Genomic DNA, 22,520 nt, shown 5'->3' on the forward strand with positions numbered 1-22,520 from the left:
AAGAGACACTGGAATGACGCTTTTACCAATGCTTTCTTACCAATAATATTCTTGCTGTAATGTAATATGTTCTTTAATATGGGGTAATTCTTTTATTATTAGATAATCAAAATATTATTAATAATATAAAATATAAATATTAAAATAGTTATTTAGTTTGAAATGCTAAACTTGAGTGCTGCTAAATTGCTAAAATAATGATTGTTTTTTAAATAAATTTCCCAAACACTCCCCCGTCTCCCATTGTTTGAACAAACAGATAGCCCCACCTCAAACGTATGTTTCAATGTTGCTGTCAGGCAGTGCATATTAAGCTGAGACATGAAAAAGTACTATCAAAAAATTGCACACTTCAGCTTTTCATTATCGGGTTTAATAAGATTATTAGCTTGAGGTATATACTTATTCTGTTGAGAAATAAATGAAAATAAGACACTGTGATATGAAAAATTAAAGCCTTGGTGTGAGACTTTGAGGTTTTACTGGACATACAGACAAATCAATGCTTCAGTCTGTATATACATCAGCACACACACACACACACACACACACACACACACATACATATACTCTGATCAATGTATTAACCATGCTCTTTACAAAATTATTTATTTTAATCTATTATATAAAAAAGCATGTAAATTGTAAAGATCATGAGAAAATCTGTTATCTTTAACACAGAATTGTGAATTCTTTGTGAAATGATAGTTTGTAAAAGTGTTCCATCCAAACCACCAAAACTCACAGTTCCACACACAGTTTCTGTCAATCTCATGTTAATCTTGAGTACATCTAGAGTAACAATGCATCCTTCGTATCTCCGAAAAGTCTTTAGTTTTGTCATATTTGTAAAAGATATATACGCTAAACCGAGTCTTTCCGGAAAAAGCCGAGTTCCTGGAGGAGTGTCTGCCGTCATGCTGTGGGCGGAGCTAAAGAGCGCGCACAGCTTCTGCGTAGATGTCTGCGAGCTGCGACATCATTATAAATACAAACGGAACAAAAACGTTTGTGATGTTTACATTTTATGCACTTGCGCGCCGATTGCCAACAAAACACAGACATCTGACCACCAGCAATCTGCAAATCCAGCCGAACTGGAACTTGTTTACAAAGTATTCATCATCGAAATCCTGGTAAAACAAACATTCGTGCACAACTCCGCTGCTGCCCCGGAAAAACAAACTTTATCCGCTGTTCCTTTTCTTTTGGAACCTGAAAAAGGTAATCTTTCCCTCACAACCAAAAACACACTCCTTCGGTGACAGGAGCTGCGTCTCATTTCGGAGGCTTCGTCCTTCGGAGGTCTCATTTGAAGGCTGAATACTTCATCAAGGATGTCATATTCAAGAAAAGTAACCATAATAAAATTGACTGATATTCGTTGTGAGGTGTAAAATACTGTAATTTCTTTCTTACGTTGCAATCGGTTATTTTATTACGGTTATTTTTCTTAAATGAGACTGCCTTGATGATGTATGCAGCCTTCAAAGGGTGCAGCCCCTGAATTGGGACATAGCCACTGTTGAAAAATCTCTCGGCTTCCGTATCCCGAACGAAATGCGTTGATGGGTGTGCTCTTGCTCTTGCTCTGGGTGATGTGTGTGTGCACGCTTATCAGGGAGAAGTGCCTATACAAGGAATTCCGCTCTCTTTTGACTTCATACAGGACACACTTGAAAAAATCTCTCCAAAACCTGTACCAAAACCGGAAGTAGTCATTTGGCACAGAAATACTTCATCATACGTCCAACTCGTGTTTTGAAACTTTGGCCATGTTTAGCATGAGAATGCAACTCTTCAACAGTGTAAATAAGTCAGAATACATGAAATAGCATTACACCCCCCCTTTAATATTTTTTTGGAACCTGTAATATTTTTTTCAGGATTCATTGATGAATAAAAGGTTAAAAAGAACAGCATTTATTCAAAATATAAATCTTTTCGAACAATATAAATCTTTACTATCACTGTTTTTTTTTTTATATCAATTTAACACATCCGTGCTAAATAAAAGTATTAATTTCTTTCAAAAAAAATAAAAATAAAAAAAAAATTACTGACCCCAAACTTTTGAACGGTAGTGTATATTGTTACAAAAGATTTCTATTTTAAATAAATGCTGATTTTTAAAAACTTTTTATTCATCAAAGAATCCTGAAAAAGTATCACAGGTTATAAAATAATATTAAGCAGCACAACTGTTTCCAACATTGATAATAAATCAGCATATTAGAATGATTTCTGAAGGATCATGTGACAATGAAGACTGGAGTAACGATGCTGACAATTCAGCTTTGCAACACAAGAAATAAATTATATTTTAAAGTATATTAAAACAGAAAACCATGATTTTAAATTGTAATAATATTTCACAATATTACTGTTTTTTCTTTATTTATTATGAAATAAAAGCAACCTTAATGAGCATAAGAGACTTTAAAAACATTAAAAATAGTAATGTTTCCAAACTTTTGACTGGCAGTGTATATGTCAGCTGCTGGCAGTAGGCTACTTTCACTCCTGAAATTGAACCTAATTTACAACCGTCCATCTAAGTTCTTATTGAACACCCTCCACAGAGTCTTAATATCTTTCCTTGTCACTGCCCCGAGCAACATTAAAGTGCCTTACAGATGTTATCATTATACTGTCAGCTTGTCCTGAAATGGTGGCCATGACTCATCTTTTTTGCACTTTGATGTACTATGCTGGCATTTAAATGATTTCTTAATGGAAGGTCCAGAGCACTAAAAAAAGCTACTCTTTGTACATATAATGAGTCACCAACCTCTTACTGACAGTCAGGTACAAGAAAATAGTTTTAAAACAACCTGTGTAACAATAACAAGAGAAAACCATGCGTGATCATTGCAAAGAAATATTCACTGCTGTGATTATTTGGGTTAAATTCATTTGAGGAAAATAGTCTGTATTAATTCATTTATTGTAAAAGCCTATTTCGGGATTAAAATTCAATTGAATTGAATTTGGTTTTGTTATTATTCATGGAGGAACATGCTTAAAGGTTGTTCATGCACTCTAAATATAAATGCAGCTAGAATGGAAATAGTGACCTGGCACTATAAATACTTTTGATTTGAAGTAACATTTAAATCATGAACCATTTTCTGTTTACTAAGGTGTTTCATAACTTGAAAATAAGCTTCTCGAATGAGACTTTTTTTCTCTCTCAAAACAGTAAGTTCAGATCTCTAAACATTTAGTTTCTTGTTCATATGAGATTTGAATTTCTTATTGATTTAAGCAAATTGCATGTGTTCTGGCATGTGTGCAAAAGAGTAAGTACAATTGTCTACAATTTGCACAATAACTAAATGCACATGGCTTGTTGATCAAAACTGACGATTTGATTCTCAGTGAAACTGTCAAACTCTTCACAACTTCTAAACATTCTTCACATTTTCTTTTTGTATATACTGTTTGCAGACTGCTGAAATCTGTATCTAAAAAGCTCAGTGTGATACACAAGAGCATTCAGCTAGACAAAGCTGACATTCTTGTATAGTGTAGAAAACAGAGAGTGTCAACTAAAAAGTAGAGAACACATGAAATATGTATATATCAAACATTTCCATGGTGAAAGAACCAAATATTTTGACCAGTGTGGCTCACACAAATGACAAACAACACTTGGTGGCACTGGCCAGTTTACTGACAGATTAACTAGGTTTTGAAGCCGTTTTTTTTTGTTTTGTTTGTTTCTTTTTCGTAGGACACAATTCTCAGTATTTAGGTCACTTTTTCAAAACTCTTCACACAGTGAGCACAACAGAAATCTATGTGGCCTAAACTATGGATCATTTATCATTGCTTTTGCACAACATGCATTCAATGACTATACTTCAAATTACATTTATTCTTTTCTCACTTTGACACAACCACCAAAACTCTGTACATGCTTACATACTCTTTGCACATGCTTACATACTGTTTTCAAAACTTTTAAACTTAAGTTCAAAACAATAACATAATACAAAACTGAATAAGACAGCAATTTGCTACTGTAAAAAAATAATTGTTGGTTTAACTTAAAAAAGTAAGTTACCTGGTTGCCTTAAAATTTTGAGTTCAGTAAAATGAAAAATTTGAGTTAATACAGTGAAGGCAATTTGTTTAATCAACAGAAACTCAAAATATTATGTTATCTGAACCACATTAATTATCTAAGTTGATTTGACAAAAGAAAAAAATGTTGTGATAAATCATGAAAATATTTTTGTACAGTGTACAATATAGTAATTTTAAAATGAAATATATTTTGAATCTAAAAATTAAATATTATAAAAACAATTGGACCAACTACAGCTGATTCTCATTGTAGCTGAACACCTACACAGATGTTTCTCTGTCAATTTCATTACTATCTATACAAAAGGAGACAACTTTGGAATAATAATAAAGCAGAGATAGAAAAGTGGCTGAAAGAGGAAGAAGAGTGGCTAGAAGGGGAGAGGAATATGTATGTGTGGTGGAAGAAGAATAAGAGGAAGACCAAGAGCTCTACTCTAAGATGAGATCAGAGCTACTGTAATTGATCATGTAATAAATCATGGCTAGTCTATTGTGTTTTTTCCGGCAAAACAACAGGTAAGTTGTGTTCTGCATGGGCATCTGAATGTGCTGCACATTACAGAAGTAAATAGAGCAAAGCCTCCAAACACACTTGTGTGTAATTGCTTTTGCATTTCTGCTTAGGACTCAATGGTTACCTCACAAAGGTGAGAGAGGAAGGATGTTTAATGATTTGCAGGAAACTGCCATTGTTGATATGGTCATCAGAAACAATGGCATAAAACTCACTGAGATTCAAGACAGTGTTGACAGACAACGTTACTTACTAGGATGAAGCAATTGTACACTGTGCCTTTTGAGAGGGAGAGCAACTCAGGAACCAATATGTCTAGGTAAGATGACAATAAAATACAATACTGTTTTTGAACAAAACCAAACACACACAAAGACAAATGTTTAGGTATAATGTATACTAATAGCCTAACTCTAATGTTGCCTTGTGGATATTTATTAGAGAGTCATGGAGATTGAAGGCAGGCAAACACCCCATATATTCAGGGATGCAGTAAGAAGAAATCATCCAACATTTAGTCACCGAGTGGTTTGCAGCCCATCCCAGGATGGTGTCACTTTCCTCCAACCTTACTCTCCATTCCTCAACCCCATAGACTAGAGGATAGAGGTGGAAGGTTTATGACCACCATCCACATAATGTCCCTCCTGGACTAAATAAAGGCTGGATGCCTGGACATATCAGCAGAAGATTGCTAGGGATGGATCAGGCATGCCAGAAGATTCTTTCCTAGGTGTATTGATGCACGTGGCGAACGAAGGCTGGTGTGGTCTGATCCAACAGACGAGCTACTGTATCAAATTGCTCAAGAAGGTAATTCTGGTTCTGATAGAAAGGTGTCAGAATACACAGTGCATCGCAGTTTGTTGCGTATGGGGCTGCATAGCCGCAGACCAGTCAGGGTGTCCATGCTGACCCCTGTCCACCGCTGAAAGCACCAACAGTGGGCACATGAGCATCAGAACTGGACCACAGAGCAATGGAGGAAGTTGGCCTGGTCTGATGAATCATGTTTTCTTTTACATCATGTTGATGGCCTGGTGCGTGTGCGTCGCTTACCTGGGGAACACATGACACCAGGATGCACTATGGGAAGCAGGCAAGTCGACAGAGGCAGGCTGATGCTTTGGGCAATGTTCTGCTGGGAAACCTTGGGTCCTGCCATCCATGTGGATGTTACTTTGACACGTACTACCTACCTAAGCATTGTTGCAGACCATGTACACCCTTTCATGGAAACAGTATTCATGGAAACATACTCTTGGAAACATACTCTTTCAGCAGGATAATGCGCCCTGCCACAAAGCAAAAATGGTTTGAGGAGCACAACAACGAGTTTGAGGTGTTGACTTTGGCCTCCAAATTCTCCAGATCTCAAACCAATGGAGCATCTGTGGGATGTGCTGAACAAACAAGTCCTATCCATGGAGGCTCCACCTCACAACTTACAGGACTTAAAGGATCTGCTGCTAACATCTTGGTGCCAGATACCACAGCACACCTTCAGGGGTCTAGTGGAGTCCATGCCTCGATGGGCCAGGGCTGTTTTGGCAGCAAAAGGGGGACCAACACAATATTAGGAAGGTGGTCATGTTAAGCCTGATCGGTGTATATTGCAGTGAATTCTGAACAGTAGAGAGCTGTCCTTGTTTTAGAGAAGATAACATTTTAAAAAATGCTACCCATTGTTAGTGTTTTTTAGGTCATTGTTTGTTGGCTGACAACATTTGCTAGTGTTATGAAAGAATGAGTTGATTTGAGAAATGTATTAAGTGGTAGTTTTAGTGCATTTTGAATGTGGTTAGGAGAACTGTGTGAAGAGTTTTGAAAGAGTGACCTAAGTATTGAGAAATGTGTCCTAGCGATTGTAAAAAACTGTAAAAGTTTTGGGTAAGTAACTACATTTTGCAGACATGCAATAGAGTTCTGATGTTCCAGCAGTTGTGACAATTGCACTTACAGTTTAGAGAATGTTAAGACTGTTTCGAAAAATGTGCCAAAGCGATTGAGAAAAACTCTAAGTAAATGCACAGTGTATATTATCTTAGTACAGGCATATTTCACAAATTAATCTCCATTGTGACTGGATCAGTAAATGTTAGATCAAATGCCCTGATAGTTTGTTGCTATTTAGTATAGAAAACAAAAGAGCTTTTACGGTGTGCGGCTTGAACTACAAACATGGTAAAACTTTCTAAAGGACCACAGACTAACACATAAAGAATGTCCATTAACTCTGTGACATCCATGTCATTATCTATTCTCTGTACTGCCCTCACTGAATAGCCACATTTTTGTAGGGCATCTGGATGAGAGCATGGAAAGACTTTTCCAAGAATGAGGGAACAGTAAGTATCCACTTACTCTCAGCGTCCACTCCATAACAGCATGCTCATAGTTGCCACCACCCCTTCGTCTTTGAGAGATCTTTTTTTGGCTAAGGCAGTAATTAGGGCTCCCTGCTGTGTATCTATGGCCTTGCAGCTCTGTGTCGCTGCTCAACCGAGTGTGGCTGTGAGAAAGCGTGGGAGGAAAGATGTAGGACGGGCACTCTTATCTGAATCACTTGTGTCTAATTTTCTCTATGCCCAAAGATTCTGAGTCAAGACCGTTCAGCCATCAGACAAGTGTGTCCAGTGAATACAGTTTGATAGATAGATAGATAGATAGATAGATAGATAGATAGATAGATAGATACTACTTTCTACATAGAGGGTTTCTGCATGTCTAATTAATTAACCCTTAATGCATGAATGTTTTGCCAATCTTTATTACATATTCGGGTCTTAAGCGACCCAGATCTATATCTAACACAGGGATGGATCTCTCCCTGTTGTGACAATAGTAAACTCACATGATATTAGAGTTACAGAAGAATAAAATAAAGCATATTTTTGTTACCTTTTGGAGCTTGGAAAGGTCCAGTTTGAGCATATGTGTTATACCATCATCACTGTCCTCATCAGAGCTCATTTTCCAGTACATTTCACATCTGGCTCATATTCACGATCTCAAATTTATATTCTCAAAACAATCATTTTCAACATCTTCAAAATTAATATTTTGATTGCTGACGGCTTCTTCGCCAGATCCACCATCAAGTGACAGTGACACTAATATTTGATTGCGTTCAGTTTGCTCTGCAGTAAATCACTGAGCCATTTCAAGTTTTGCTGATGTTACTCCCCATTCATTTGTTTTCTGCCTTCAGTAACTATGAGTGAAACATCACTTCATCATTGTGTATCAGACATTGCCACCTTTTGGAATAAATGTGAATTACACTTATTCAGTCATCAAAGAATCAATTATTGTTGTGAAGAAAAAATATACATACACTGTTACACACCTCGGGTCGTTAGCGACCTAATACAATTTTTTACAAAAAATGAATAGGAAAACAGGTATTGTTTAATCATTTTATTAGTTTTTTTTGTTATAATGTTTATCATGTCTAACTTTAAAAATGAATAAGGAGGAGGGAAGTGAACGAAGTCCCGGGTCACTAAAGACCTGAGGTATGCGTTTAAGGGTTAATGAATTTCATATGATCCATAAACACCATTCATACTTTTTTGCATGTCCACAGAGAAATGTTATCAGTAAACACAATATGGCTGTATAGGGAAAGAAAGGCCTTGTTTGTTTGGGGGAAAAAACATAATGTGGGAATTAAACTTTAGTTTTATCAATATTTGCATTGTATATTATTCACATAAATTATAAATTAATATTATAATAGTTTATTAAAACATCTTTTGCTTGCATGCAACTACCATCATTGAAATAAATGCCAGACAACATACATCATGTGTCTGACCAAGATGTGTATGTGTGCTTTTTTTTTTTTTTTTTATTTCATGGGCAAGCCTGGGACAACAACCTGGTTCAGAGGCCAACAAAATTGCTTTCGTCCCTTTTTCGGAATGAACAAAATTGCATTTGAACACAGTCCCTCACACTTAAATAGTGCTGTTTACTCAAACTGAAGCAGATCGGAGCTCAGAGGCCAATGATTTGAGTGTTCATGCACCCCTGCGATCCCGACACTATTACTCTATCTCTGAGCGTAATGGGATATTTAATAACGGCGATCCCACAGGCCGCCAATCACCCTCATCATTTGATTTTAAAATGTTTGCAATAACCCCCGGCCCGCAGGTGTAAACATGTTTGCAGGTGAGTGTGGATGCACAGCCTGTGTGTCATTATCTTAATGGAATTCCTCAGAGGGGCAAAGGGAGAAGCCAACAAAAATAAACAGCCCAGAGCCATATATATGACAGGGGGAGGGATATGAAAGGATATAATCCAAATACCTGTAAGAACCAATAAGGATTTGATGATGGGAGTACAGGCGGCAGACAGCACTGCTTAAAGTTTACCTACAGCCGTGGTGTTGTTTTGTTGTGAAGATTGCTGGACCGAAACAGCGCGTTGATGTTAGAGAAGCAGAAGATGAGAAAGGCAGCCGTTCTGCTTTATCAGACAGGAATCCGTTATTACCCTCACAAACACTTAATGGAGTTTACAAGTCTGAGTCCCCTGGGTATGACAGATGTGCAGAACGCACCAGCCGCTCCTGCTGCCTGAATCGCTAACCAAATCCTGTAATAGTAATATTTAGCAGCCACATGGCGCTCAGCTTGAACATGCTCAGATGGAAAGACCATCAGTCACGTTGATACAGAAAGACGGTCTCCCCCGGAATGTGTCCCAACATGTTATTACAGCCATTACTAAGTTTATGTGTGTGCATTTATGTGAGTGTTAAGCTAATGGAGTGACAGGCCTTTTAATCAGCCCACAGAGAGCGTGTTCTCATTACCGGTTCCCTAGATAGCGCCGCTTACACTTCTGCTGGGACACTGATATCCTTCTGCCGTGGTCCTGAATGGAATCTCTTCTTCCTTGCCTTCCACACTTAACGGAACTAACATGCCGATCACAAGTCCGGCTCCTTCTAGGGATTAGCATACACCAGAGGAGAGACACACTCACTCTCACACACACACACACACACAGCCATTAGTGTATTACATCTGGCTCGTTGGTGCATAGCATTTGCCAATTACTTTCAGTGGGAACTGAATCCTCTTTAGGTGTCTGTGTGTCTACATCAGACAATCAGAGAGAAATGGATGGAATGTAATTCTAATGTAGCAGCAGGAAGCAGGTGAAATACTATTGCAATGGCTGAAATAACCATGCTAGTACAAACTTGAATAATTTATTAATATGGAAATGGAAAGTTAGAGATCATAAATAAATATATACGTACCTCGGTTTTGAAGTCATGGTTCGTTACAGCAGGGTGGAGAAAACTAAACATAAAATTGCTTTTTTGTTATTAAATGGTATTTTTTGAACAAATGTGTCTCTGTGTTTAATTCAATTCAATTATACTGTGATACCATACAGGGAGCCCTTACTTAAATTACACATTACTATATTAAAGGTTACAATTAACAATAGAGCCCAAATTATTAAATTCAGTTGCTATTTATTTTTAGATATAATAATCAACAAAGAAAAAAAAGTGAATTCCACATAAGGCACTTTTTTGCATTAACTTCTAATTATAAAGTTAATTTTCTACCCTAATTCATTTTTGAAATATAATTATTTACACAGGGGCTGTCATAACTTGTTTTCATGATGTATATTAAATAATCAAGACATTACTAACTGGTTAAGTAAATATAATGAATAGGTTACTATAGTGCATATATGAAATGCTCCTCTCAAGAGTTCTTTTCTCTAGTGAACTAACATGCTTTCGACACTAAATGCCTGAAATGTAATGCTGCGTGAAATGTTATTCTCAAAACTGGAGGACACATTTCAAGGTAGGAAGGCATCAAGGCACGTCCGAATCCAATGTTAGCTTCACTTCCTGTTTCCTGAGATACCTTCATCTGATCGATTTTTGAAGGCAGCATAGATGTATCCTTCGCCCCCTTCTGGATTGGAGTGTGGATTGCCTGTGACCAGCTGCATTCGTCGTGTGACTGCATGAACAGAACCGTGACGCCCATATCATACAGTTCGGGCAAATACATGTACTGTTAAACCCACATACATATATATATATATATATATATATATATATATATATATATATATATATATATATATATAGATAGGTGAATTTTCATTTAATGCTGACTTTAAGGAACATTATAGGTATGAGAAATTAATTCATCTCATGCATCAAAAACAAACAAACCCTAAAATGTCTTAACAATAAGCTGTGCGCAATAGACGTCATTATCCCAAAGGAGAAATATTAAAATCCACAAGAAAGTACAGCCTTAACATCATGTTAATATGAAACTAGTGTGAAAGAAACATTTAAACTGTGCAAAGTTAGTTCTAATATTTAATCTATTTCATGACCTTTTAAAGACAGTTAACCCAGTAACTTTCATACAATATACATTAGAAAGGTAGCCTTATCTAACTATATTCAAAATGAAAACTGGCCTAGATTTAGACAACATTACAGCTAAAATATTATGTTTATACTGAAGCATTAATATATTGGAGTAATAATCAATGACAGTGACGGTGTAAAATGTGTTATTTCAGCTGCAAAGCTGTTGCCATATCGCTGCATATTTATACAAGAATATTTATATGAGAATATTTATACGGCCCTGCATGGTGCCCCTCTTGACGTAGTGCCACTGGGCACATGCCCAGATGCCCATATGGCCCTGTGCCACAGATGCTGTTGATATGTATGACTTTCATTATTTGGCACAACACAAAATAAGATATTTTAAAAAATGTATAGAATGAAAGTCAATGAAAGTCAATTCTTCAAAAAATTTTCTTTTGTGTTCCACAGAAGAAAGCTAGTTTGGAACAACATGAGGGTGAGTAAGGGTGCTTTCACACTTGGTTCGATTGCCTGGACCGAACCCGAGTTCGATTGCTCCCCCCTCCCCATGCCCCCACTGGACTGTGTTCACATTATATTATTTGGGTCCGACCCACGGTTCGTTTGCGTCATCAAACCAGCAGCTGTTTACTCCGTTGCTTAGTGACGGCGCAGGAGAAGGCGGCAAAATGCATAACGTTGCTCTCCTCACTTTCATATTTTTGTTTTTGTACCGTTGGTTTTGTTCATAACGACACTTGCCTCTATCTGCCGCGACTGTAGTACGGAAGGTGAGCAGAAATACAATTTGGTACGTTTGCATTCATATCAGAAGTGAACCGTACCGAAGTTCACTTGAACCGCACCCCAGACCACCCTTTTTAAGCGGACTCGGGTATGGTTCGCGGGTGCGCACCCGAGTTCAGAAGACCGTGTTCACATCATCCAAACGTACCGAACTCTGACGTCAATCGAACCCGGGTGCGCACCAAAAGTGCTAATGTGAAAGCACCCTAAATGATTACAGAATTTTCATTTTGGGGTGAACTATCCCTTTAAGTTTTAAGTTTCCCATTCAAGTTACGGAAAAAAACGAAACTGGCACCGCGTTCGTTCCGTAAGTAGAATAGGGAAGGCGTAGAACATTCAGCGTAAGTGTTATGAAGAATGCGGAAGCGGAAAGTACTTTCAATGCGATATTTTGGTTATAAAGCATAAACGGTTGTATTTTTTTCGAAAAATGACCGATCGATTCGCTAGATAAGACCCTTATTACTCATCTGGTATCGTTTAAAGCCCTCGAAGCTGAACTGAAACTGTAATTTTGACCTTCAATCTGTTGGTAGCCATTGAAATCCACTGTAAGGAGAAAAATCCTGGAATGTTTTCCTCAAAAACCTTCATTTCTTTTCGACTGACGAAAGAAAGACATGAACATCTTGGATGACATGGGGGTGAGTAAATTTATCAGGAAAAGTGTATTTAAAAGTGGACTAATTTAACTTGTATTGAACCAGGGACATTCCTTACTGCTTCCTTAATATTTCTTAAATATGAAAAGCAGTTGGTGATAATCACTAATATCATGTATCTTCATATTGACATTTACTTGGGTCACGCAGCAAAAGCTACAAAAATGCATTCATACCAGTCATGCACTTGTATGATTACATGAAAAATGTGTGCAGAGGTCAAATAGAATACATTACAGATAGACAGACAGTACCTGTGTTCACACATCTGTGGGTATTATGAATGAGAATGTGTGGCATCTCTTAGGCTGTGACGATCTGATGGAGCCCTGCCAAGGCAAGATATTCACCCTCACCTTTCACACGGATGCCACCTCGTCGCCCATCACCCGGATCACGCGTTGTAATCCCTCGCTGTCTGTATAGTGGTAGGTTTGAAAGGACAGGAGAGGAGGAGTGCTGCCACAGCGTCTCCCTTTCTGCTTGCTGAGCATATTCAGCTAGACAGGCGTCCCTGGAGTGGGCCAAGAAGCAGATGGCTGGGGACTCGATCTCCCATCAGCGTGAAAACAGGAGCGCCGCGGCCCATCCTCCAGAGCTTCATCAGCCGCCCCTGTCACACACACACACATGCGCACACACACACACACCTCTTCCTCCACCCCTTTTAATTTGTTGTTTTAAAGATCTGCCTGAGGATATTCGGTGGCTTATTGATGTTTCTTCTCCCTGCGGCGATACAGCAGAGCTGTTAACAGGTGTCTCAGAGACGCCCCTCTGTTACTGCTCTACTTACTTGATCGGTTGCGGAAAACGATTTCCACAGCGTCTTATCCCACACCCATGCATTTCAACATGTGTTGTAGCACCACTGTGAAAGAACAAAGGTAAAATGACAGGAAACAAAAGACGCCACTTTCAAAGAGCTTGAATTTTCATGGCTTATTCTTCTCTGTCAGCACGTACAGTGTTAAATTGTTGCTTGGGAAACCATATGCATCAAATACAAATCACGGCACTGGATTTTATATGGATTAATATGACTGTGACAACCATGCCCCTCAACCACAATAAACCTGCCACTATGGGAAAATAGCATGGTATACATGTTTCTGATAAATGGAAATGTGGCTTCATTATTCACCTGACATGCCTGATGGAAGATATGTTCGTTTTTATTTATTTATTTATTTATTTATTTGCACAAAATGTTAGCTGCAGGCCATAGCTTAGAAATGATCTCAGCAAAATCATAAAACAGGGAAAAACAGAATGTCAATAAAACAGAATAAAATAGATGGAACCCTTTGCCATGGTAACAGTTTTGGCCAAAATAATATTACTAAAATTATTTTTACTACTGTGAAATTATAATAAATGAATACAGGAGCTATCAAAAACCTTTCAGAATATTTATTTAATTTAATTCAAACTTTTTTAACCCTTAGGCAGTCTTCGTTTGGGGTGTACACTCGGGGTCTTTGAGGTCTCCAGAGACCCCAGGCAACAAAATGTAATTTTGTAACAAAATAATTGCTTTTTTTTTTAAATTATATAAATAATAATAATAATAAAAAAAGAAATAGGTTTTTATACAAAAACAGCTTTTTATGTAAAATACACTTTATAAAAACCCCACATTTCTAACTTTCATTCATGGGGATAACATGAATAATTTGACTTGGTTTAGTGTAAGATTTTTGCAGATTATGCAGATTTAAAAGTAAAAAATGATCACTTTAACCAGTAGATGGCTGCAGAGCTCCACTATTTGCTATTTGACTAAATGAAATACTTCTTTTCACAAGTTTTCAGTTGGATTCATATCTACATATTATAAAATCACAATTATAACAATAAAAATTACTTTTTGTCAAAGTTTAGCATTTTTTGTACTAAAAAAAAGTTACATACAATGTTACATTCTGATTAGAATCAAACCTGAACAAGATTTTACATAGAGAAAAGTTGGAGTCTTTAGAGATTATCATTTATTTCAATCATCTGTTTTTCATATAATTCTACAAATTTAATATACACTTCAGTTGCTAACTGCAACACAACAACAATTAACAGAAATGAACAGTTATATTACATATTGAGTACAAATACACAACATCAAAATGCAATGAACTGAACAGCAATAACAAATGAGCAAATAAAGCACATGGATTCTGTGTGTGTGTGCATGTGAGCATTTCAAAATCATTTTGAAATGTGGATATTTTAAAGTGTGGCACTTTAGTCTATGTGTGTTCTGCATTGTTTCTGATTTTGAGGATGAATTCTGTCCATTTTCTAAGGTCACGAGTGTGACTTTTTTTCACACTAACATAAAAACAGATCTCATTTCAATTTATTTTTTTATTTGTAGAACTAGAAAGTGTTTACCACTGTACAGATTCTAATGCCATTTGGACAAAGAAAACTTTTTTTTTTTTTATCATTTGGGGTCAAAAAGACCCCGAAGACCACTTAAGGGTTACCTATCACAGAAAACATTCTGCATTTTTACATTTTTAATAAAACATTGTTTAGTATGTTTTTAAAGCTATTTTAAATATGAGGACTCATGAAATGTCCTCATATTTCATGTTTACGTCGTAATGCCAGTGTAATACCCATGTCATTATACAAATTTGTCTCCTCATAAATCACAAAAACACACACACACATACACATACACACACACACACACACACACACACACACACACACACACACACACACACACACACACACACACACACACATTTATGGAGAGTGTACATGTCAGTCCACTGACAAGTGTTTAACAACAAACCTTGACACACACATATATACATATAAATGTATCTGATAGTGAGCAACTTACTGGCAGAGATAAATATTGTTTGTTTGTGTAGATGTGATTTATGTCAAGGTTGCGTTGTTAAGAACTTGCCAGTGGACTGACATGTACTCTCTCCATCCTCTCACAATATCAGCGTGCCAAACTGATTCATAATACATTTGTTTTGTTCCAGATGCAAAAATAGGCCTTCTGTTCATCATATTTGAAGAAATAAAAATGTGCCAAGCAATATTTAATTCAGTGCAGCTTCAAAAAACAACCTCATCTTTGTTACGTTAATTTGACTTCCAAAATAACCACAAAAATGAGAAAGTTACACTGCATACCAACCACTGAGGAGCGGAGGATGTTTTCGCATCAAAATCATCATTTTGCCACAAAAGTCACGTTTCCTCCATTATTCATGCACACACTCATTCAAATGGCTGGCCAGCATCGTATACTGACAAGAAGATTCAACCATGCAGCCATCAGCCTTTATCGTCCATCCACGCTGGAACATTCTGTCAGTCATAGCATATGGCCTGATTGCACATGATGCTATTTATTTGTGCGATTTCCACAAGTCCTTCCCAGAACTCCTCAAAACAAGACTGGCTTGTCCTAGTTCAGTCAAATATCATCTTTCAGTGGGGAATACATTTAAATATCAAAAAAGAGACAGTGAGACATGCTCCTCTTCTGCTAGCGGATTAAACTTCAGAATTCTTGTTTGACTTGGCACCCGAAGTGTTCATCATTTAACATCGGGGCTACAGAAATGCTGAGGAGGCACATGCAGCCTGGCTGAGCAAATTAACCTTTAGCTGCTGGTGTGAGATGGGGAAGATGTGCAATTACATCACTGGAGCAGCTTTGAGATAACATTAACAGACTTTTTTTTTTGATAATAATTGTTAAATCCTGGACTATTTTCAGTTAGGAAAATAATAGGCTGAAAAGGGGTGACCAGTGGAGTAGCAGACGGGGACGCAGGACATGCACTGCAGAGGAGCCATGCGATAACGCATTCCACAACACTGTATTGTAAAGTGAATATTATGGTAAGCCACGAGTAATAACTCAGTTGTTACCAAATTTGTCTGAACCTCAAAAACTTCAGTCATTAGAGAGGTATCATGGTTTTCACTTTAGAATACTGATCCAAATAATTAGTAATTCCTTCTGAAGGATTTGGTAATACTTGAGTCATTACTAGTGGGTTACCATGATCTTCACAGAATTAATTATGCATTATTCACATTAATTATGAACCTGTATATAGTAGTTCTTAGTACAACCCAAAAAATGTTAGGAAATGTTAGGATGTTTTTTTAAATTTGAATAAAATGAAAACTAAAATCACATGAGCCAATATTTTATTCACAATAGAACATAGATAACATAACAAATGTTTAAACAGGGCTATAAAAGAGATGTCTTAGAGAAGCAGAGTCTTTCAGAAGTAAAGATGGGCAGAGCTGTGAAAGAGTGTGTAAAAAGAGTGCTTTGCAAATATCATCATCTACAGTGCATAACATCATCAAAAGATTCAGAGAAACTGGAGAAATCTCTACAGTATGTGTAAGGGACAAGGCCGAAGACCTTTATTGGATGCCCGTGGTCTTCGGGCCCTCAGACGACACTGCATCACTCATCGGCCTGATTCAGTCAATGACATTACTAAATGGGCCAAGGAATACTTCCAGAAATCACTGTCGGTAAACACAATCCGCCGTGCCATCTGCAGATGCCAACTAAAGCTCTGTCATGCAAAAAGGAAACCATATGTGAACATGGTCCAGAAGCGCCGTCATGTCCTTTGGGGAAAGGACTGTTTCAAAGTGGAAAAGTGTTCTATGGTCAGATGAGTCCAAATTTGATATTCTTGTTGGAAATCACGGACACCATGTCCTCCGGGCTAAAGAGGAGGGAGACCTTCCAGCGTGTCATCAGCGTTCAGTTCAAAAGTCAGCACCTCTGATGGTATGGGGGTGCATAAGTGCATACGGTATGGGCAGCTTGCATGTTTTTTTACATTTTTTTTATTTTTAATTTACTTACAGGACATATAGTATATATAGGCTAGATAATGCATTTATTTATTTATGAAGAGAACAGATGAACAGACACTGTACATCACTTTTTATGTTATTATGCAGATGAATGTGTGTTTTTTCCCCTGCAGTGACAGCGGAGGCCACTAAAACATGACCTTTTGTGCCTGAACTTAATCATTAAACTGAACTTAATCGTCGCTCTGAATCTACCTGAACTCAAATCTTCCTCCTGGTCTGCATCGACTTAATCAAACACATCAAGGGAGACTAATGCAGAGGCAATTGTCATTAGATTTTGCATCTTCGCCTCAGACAGACGACTTCTCGTGGCATTTTTTAGTTAGTTCTGGAGGCTGAACCAGAGATCTGCTGCCACACTGTAGGGCACTCATCACCAACTGGACATGGGTGGGAGGGGAGTGTGTCAGACTTGGCTGTGATTTCTGATACTGACTCCATATCTAGTTCCTCTGAACCAGAAATGAGCAAACTGCTCTCATTCAACCCTGAAGAAGCCGCTATGTGGGCTCCTGTGCCAGCGAGGGTCACAGAGCTAGCCGGAGAAGCGAGGGAGACCCCCAATCACACTGCTTTGTTACACAACACACACAAGCGGCTTCCTGAAGACAAAGAAGCTGATGACATGTTTTGCAGGCACCCTATTTACACATTTGGGTGACATCATCACATTGCGTCGGCCAGTGGTATTGGCGTGAAGTTACACGTGCCTCAGACACCGGGTTCTGAGAGGGCGCGTCCCCATAACGTCAACCATTGATGCAGCATCTTGTTCCCTTCTGAGGGAACCGGAATTACATACGTAACCCCAAGACGTTTTTTAAACTTTTAAAGGCAAAAGCACTGGATAGAAAGACAGAGCAGGGACCCTAATATGTTTAAAACTGAGTGTATAATACTATATTAATATATTAACATATACTTTCGATACTTACACTGCAAAGCCATTAAAATAATGACTGTTAATACACAGTCATACTTGTATTTTAATTAGACTATTATGTCAATAAAAGCTAAAGTTTTTGTTTAATGCATATTTTAATATGTCCAAAAAAGTTAAACTCAAACCCAAATATCTGATCAGTTGACATGAGTATTGTTCCAAGACCAAGAAGGCTGTTTATCCAGGAGTGTGTAAGCAGCAGCAAAAATCAGATAAAGCACACGTGACAGTACAGAGCCGCATGCTACTTCCAAACACGGATGCTGTAACATTATTAGCCAGGCAAATTTGCAATTTGCAATTCACGAGTGACCAACATGACCTTTCAGTATATTCATGATTAATGATGTAAATCATTATAGCTCAGTTCAAAAGAATCAATGAATTCCTAGGCCTTCGCACAAGCACTGTCTTTAAATCTGTCACAATAAGGCTTTATAGACTAATCCTGATCCCTTTACCACATGAACCATGTGATCCCAATTAGAATTAGCTAATTATCAAGATTGAAAAGTATAGCATTTTGTTGAGAGATAATCTCCAAAGAGCCTGCAAAATATTGTCTATAAGCCGCACATTTATATTAATTAATGCACAGGTCAAAAAGCCAAATTAAAGCCAAGTAGAGATAAAGAAATAAAGACTTACTATAGATTAATGTAAGTGAATGCATCCTAACAGTTTGTAAAAAAAATTCTTAAGAGATTTTTTTTTTTTTACCTCAATGAGTCTGTAACCTGGTTAAATGAATGAATGAATAGATCCAAAACAATGTAAAATATACATCATCTTTTAAAAGCAAACATGAAATATGCATAAGATAGTATAGGGTTTTGATATGGCCAGAGATTTAGCCAGTTGAAAGACAAAGGTTTCACTAAATGGTCTGAGGGACAGTACTGTAATATTTTTAAAGGGATAGTTCACTCAAAAATTAAAATTCTGTCATGATTTACTCACCCTCATGTCATTCCAAACATGAATGACTTTCTTCTGGAGAATATACAGCAAAAGAAGATATTTTGAGAAATATCTCAGTTTAAAAAAAAATCCATATAGAAGTTAAAGGTGTAGTATGTAGTTTTTCATATGCTAGAGGTCGCCTATTCAAAACAAAGGCGTAGCTTGTTGACGCCAAGTTTGAGGGGTGTGAGCAGGTGTCACCGTACATCGCTGTGGGAGTCCTCATGGAGTTCGAGGGGATGGAAGTGAGCCCCAACCAACCCCCCCGCCACTGAGAGCGAGCACCGGCTGGACTTACTGGACACTTTTATGGAGTGTGGTGAGGAAAATTCCCTATGTCCCTGGAATTCCGCTGCTCTCCAGCCCTCCACCCCTTCGGCTTCGGCAAGCTCTGCCCTCCCTCAGGCTTCACCTTTTCGGAAAGAATCGGTACAGCGTATGTATCTTTTATAAATATGATAAAACTAAAGACTTTTCGGCGATATGAAGGATGCTACTACTCTATAGGTACATAAGATTACGCAGCTCTGATTATCATATTAGGCATCTGATTATAAGATTAAAGCAGCTCTGTTTATCATATTAGATACATTTGAGTGTGTTGAAAATTATGTTATAGCGTTACTCTGTGCGTTCACTCGGCAGCTGCTGTGAGACACTTGTTTGTAACACACTTCACTACGCTAGATCGATTTTTGAATATCATATTAAATGCTGGATGGCTTGTGTTGATAAATGGCATGCAATTCATTTTAAAACATATTGTATGATGGAGAAAATTCTGTATTACTGTTACTAAAAATAAAGCTGCATCTGATTATGCTATGTTAGCTACTTCACAAAATAGTGTTTTTTTCTGAGGCATGGTAAAGCATGGTACTCGCAAAAAATCAAAATTATTTATACAATTATTTTAAACAATAAGACTAAATGTGTTGAGCTATATAACAATAATTAGTTTTCCATCTATAAATTTAACCAAACAGTTGTTCCCTTGTCCATTAAAACATGTAATACATTAAAGCGTCTTTGATGTTTCCATGGTTTCTACAAAATAAAACCAGAAACCGAGGGTAACGCGGCTATGACGCCATTGATAGGCGACTCCCTTACAAGTCCCGGAGCCTTGGTTGAAATAGCTATTTTCTCACGATTTACAAATAGTTGGAAACATTTGGGATATTGTAAGTACTCAACTGAACAAAATGTATACCATTGGCCTAGTGGTTTTTGGATATTTTACTGCAAAAATTTACATATTGCAGCGAAACCAATGTTTGGCTACCAACATTCTTCAAAAATTTTTCTTTTGTGTTCCACACAAGGAGGAAAGTCAAACAAGTTTAGAACAACATGAGTATGAGTGAACTATCCCTTTAATACCGAAACTACATGACAGAAAATATTTGTGACAAATAGTTTTGTTGCACAGACGGCCCAAAATCAAAATATGGTGCACTGATGATGAAACTTATGTTATATTTCCGCTCTCGTTGGTGTGCGTGAGTGCAAGACTAGCGTGACTGCAACATATGCGTTCTGACAGAACATGTTCTTGTCAATAATATCATCATACCTTTTATACTGCCCCCGTTTGCTGTTTCATAAGAATCAGATATTCTGTGAGAGTGAAGTTGCATGGTCTGAGATTTGGGTTATAGATGACAGTGATCAAGCATGGGAATAGTTTGACAGCATGGGGACTGGGGCAAAGGAAACCAGCAAGAGAATCTTGTGTTCTCCTAATTAAAGTTTGTTCCTTTCAGCTCTGTAATCAGACCCTTTAATCTCTGTTTGAATCGCCTCTGACAGTGGCTGGCGGGCACACGTCAGCTGCGTTGGTTTAAGGCCTCTGATTTATCAAACAGACCACTAGTGGCACTTCCGCAATTTCCCCCGAGGCAATCCTTCAGAGAAGTTGTCAGCTCCAATATTGTGGCTCGTTCCATGACACCTTACCGGTTTCAGCTTTCCTTGGATTCTTCAAACACTGCTGTAAATATGGAATGTTTTACACACGATCACGATGTCTTTGGCTACATCTATCACATGCCTTCCCAAATGCAAGAATGACACAGTGTGTGAGTTTGGAGCGCAGCCATCGGATTCTCTCAGGCAGAAGTCATAAACTCTACAAATGCCAGAGGTTTATTAGCATTTTTACACACTACTTGTTGCAGCTATTTTTGTGCTTCTTGCAAGTAGCCTAGCAACAACAGAAACTAAAGAAATTATAGTAGTCAAGAGAATTCAACTGATCAGCAGCCGTCAGTGTTTGATGCAGTTTTTTGTGCTATGCTTCATACGAGTGAATTTCATTTTATTACGCATGAGTTGAGATTCAAATGAAAAGCGAATTACAGCCTGAGGAAGTGGGACTGTCTCATAAGCTTCAAATACAATCTTTAATATACACTGAGTCTATGTCCACATGGAGGGAAGAACAGAAAACCAGACAGTGCCGAGAAGAATTAAAGGACTTCTACCGAATTAACATTGAGCTGAAACATGCAAACTATAATTCAACATTTTGCTACTGGAGTCAGTAAGATTTCTTTAAAGAAATGAATACTTTTATTTAGCAAGAATGCATTCAGTCAATGAAAAAAAAAAATCTATTTCAAATAAATGCTATTTATTCATCAAAAAATGTTTCACAATTTTCACAGAAATATTAAGCAGCATAACTGTTTTCATCATTGATAATAGTTTCTTGAGCAGCGAATCAGCATATTAGAATGATTTCTGAAGAATTATGTGACACTGAAGACTGGAGTAATGATGAATAATCTTTCTTTCTTTCATGAAACACTAAAAAGAAGTTTATCAGAATGTCTGAGCTGCTCCTTTCAGTACAATCAATGCGGATGGGAAGGAACAGAATCAAAATGAAGTCGTTCTTCGATAAACTTCTTGCTTGACAGCCGTGGTCCCCATTCACTTTCACTTTATAGAAAAAAATAAATAAACTTGCGCACTCTGCTAAAATCTCCTTAGGTGTTTCACATAAGAAAAATGGTTTTCAAAAGGCACGAGGGCAAAATTATGACAGATTTTTTATTTTTATTCTTGGGTGAATCATTCCCTTAAGTAAAATGCTACAGACCGTTGCTGGGATAATAAGCATACTGTATATAAAAATACAGATCTGTCAATTGCAGAGCTCGAGAATGATGTTAAATGATTTATAAGCAGTGGAAAGCTAAAGGTGTTTCTGAGGTTAAAAATAAAGATTTTCTGCTGACAGAAACCAAGGGA

Source organism: Megalobrama amblycephala, linkage group LG6 (assembly GCF_018812025.1).
Source record: "Megalobrama amblycephala isolate DHTTF-2021 linkage group LG6, ASM1881202v1, whole genome shotgun sequence".
In the NCBI taxonomy this organism is placed as follows: domain Eukaryota; kingdom Metazoa; phylum Chordata; class Actinopteri; order Cypriniformes; family Xenocyprididae; genus Megalobrama; species Megalobrama amblycephala.